The sequence below is a fragment of the Camelus ferus genome, chromosome 1 (assembly GCF_009834535.1).
Source record: "Camelus ferus isolate YT-003-E chromosome 1, BCGSAC_Cfer_1.0, whole genome shotgun sequence".
NCBI lineage: Eukaryota > Metazoa > Chordata > Mammalia > Artiodactyla > Camelidae > Camelus > Camelus ferus.
The window spans coordinates 99984249-99987076 of record NC_045696.1 but is presented as its reverse complement, the minus strand read 5'-3'; positions in this window follow the sequence as shown (position 1 = coordinate 99987076).

Here is a 2828-nt window from a genome sequence, read left to right as displayed (position 1 = left end):
GCAGACTCCCCTGAGCCCAGGTTCTGCTCATGATCCAGGGCTGCTCTCAGCGCTGTGAAGAGATGTACTAGGCAAAGTGCAGCCTACAAGGCGGTTTCAGGCAGGAAACACGTTGGCCTTGTATAGGTCCTGGGACTGGCCGGGGTACCTCTGGGCTAGCTGGGCCCCTCGCTGGATCCCTGCTGTGTTTCTGAGGTCACTGCCAGAGGCGGCTGAGCCGCCAGCCCCACCAGGTGAAGCCTCGCGCCCCGCCCCCACCGGCCGTCTTGGCCCCTGCGCGTGCTCTTGCGCACGCGCTCTGCCTCTGCCCTGGTCCTGCGCAGTCAGAACTGAGCCAGCGGAAGTTTGGGGTCCATGTGCCTGAGGTGATTCTCTTCCCCTGAGGCCCCGCGTTGCTGCTGGAAGGCGGTAGACCGTGGAGGCCAGACCGCCGCTCTGGGTGAGGCTCGAGCCACAGAGACGTTGCCTGCTCCCTTTCTTACTAGTGGGGAGGCTCCAAAAACGTTGGTTTTGAGGTTCAGGGCTGTGAGGAACTGGGACGTGGCCCCCAGCTGAGACTTGAAGTCGTTAATGTGGGAGTGGCTGCCTCACCGTGAGCTCTCAGTGCCCAGCTCTGGGGATTTCCTTTTCTCAGACCTTGACTTCCATCGCCTAGAATCCCATTGCTTCCAAAGCTGGGGTGCAGAGAGGGGTTCAGAGAACAAATGAGGATGGGTCACGCTTGATTTTCTTGAAGGTCTCTTTTCTGTCTACCAGATGACGTTTTAAACTAGTTGAACAGTCAAAGCGATCAGATGTGTACAGTGTTTAATTTTCTTGCCCCCACATGACACACAGCCATGCATAAATACATACCGGTTAAACTGGTGTGTTCATTCTTTTTTTTTTTTTTAAACAATTTTTATTTACAAAAGTAACACGTGATCTTCCAAACAATAAAGCTGGATATGGAGGAAAAAAAATGAAACCTTACCCTTTCCACTCCCTGTTTCTCTTCCCATTACACTGTTAATCATGTTAACAGACACGTGAATATTTAACCAATAGAGGTAGGTGGGAGGAGAGAAGAAGGATATTGGAAGGGAGGGGAATAGAGAGAGAAATTGAGAAAATAAGACGGAGAAAGGAGGGACGAGACCAAACCATGCTGGTTTGAATCCTTTCTAAGCCATTTGCCATCTCTGTGACATTGTGAAAGTTACCGGACCATGTCGGTGCCTCATTTTTAATATGTTAAATGAAGGTAGTAATAGTATCTGCTTCATAGGATTTTTATGAAGATTAAAGAAGATTAAGAGTTTAGAATGGTGCCTGCCAGAGTAAGCATTATGTAAATGTTATACATACAAGTATGTGTATACATATGTTTACACATCTACACAGTGCTTTTTATTTTTTTATTTTTTGCATAAACAGAATTATTTTATACAACTGTTCCCAAATAATGTGTCTGGGAAATCTCCAAGCCTTTAATACAGAACTGAATTATTGATCTAATAATTTAGGTGTACTTTATTTTCAGTTTTTCACAATTATATATTATGTCATTGTAATTATCTTTGTACATATTTTTCTGTACAAACTACAGAATAACATTCTATTCTTCTGCCAGTCAAGTGTGAGAATGCTTGTTTTTCCACATCTCTCCAATGCTATAATTTCAATTATAAATGTTTGCTACTCTGGCAATTTTTATCTTATTCTTGTTTTTATTTGTAATATCTAACAGTTAATAAGTTTGAGTACATTTAAATATGATTACTGATCATTTACCATTTTATTCTTTGATTTGTCTGATATTTAATACCCATTTTTCTGTGGGATTAGCATTCTTTCCCCTTAATGATTCGTTGGTACTTTTTTTTTTTATTATTATTAATATTGTGGAGTTGAAGCTCTCATTTGTTAAATAAGATACAGCTCTTTGCCCAGTGAGTCTCTGGTTTGTAACTTACTTACACTTGCTTTCATGATACGTAAGCTTTTGTTCTTAATCATTTTAGTGTTTTAAAAAAATTTTACTTCTGTGTTCTGTACCTGATTTTTAAAAAGCCTACTGTACCCCAGGACATTTATTTTGACCTCTTCCTTGATATCTATTTAACTAATTACCAAGGGTTGGGAATTTCTAGTTATACTTTCTATTATTTATAATTATGTTGTAGTCCAAGAAAGTGCTGTGAATAGTTTCAGTCATTTGAAGTGGTTCAAGACTTGTATTATAGCCCTTTGGTACACAGCCAATTTTTGTAGTTATAATTACTTGAAAAATAGTGTGGTCTTCAATTGTGAGTACAGTGTTCTATTTTTTTTAGTTGACTCAATTTGTTAATTATATGGTCATTTTATTTTGATTGCTTGTTCTATCATTTATTCAGAAAGATATTAAAATCTCAGCTATAATTATGGATTTATTTCTTCTTGTTTTGAATTTTTCATTCATTTTTGAGATTATGAGATGAGGCAAAAACTGAAGGTTGTATCTTCCCAATGAGTTGAATCTTTGTCATGATGAAGTGGTTCTCTTTACTTTTAGTATGCTTTCCCTTTATGTTTATTTTGTCTGAAATTAATACTTAATTCATAAACATATTCTTATATGTGTGTGTGTGTATATATATATATGTGTGTGTGTGTGTATATATATATATATATATATATATATATATATATATATATATATATTTACATGTAAACATAGATATACCTTATCCAGAAACATGTCAAGAGGGTCAAGTTTCCTCTTTGCTCTTTCTGCACGGTGGGGTTACTCTTTAGTTTTATAAGGTGATAACTTTTTGTGAGCCTAGATTTTAGTAGGGATTTTC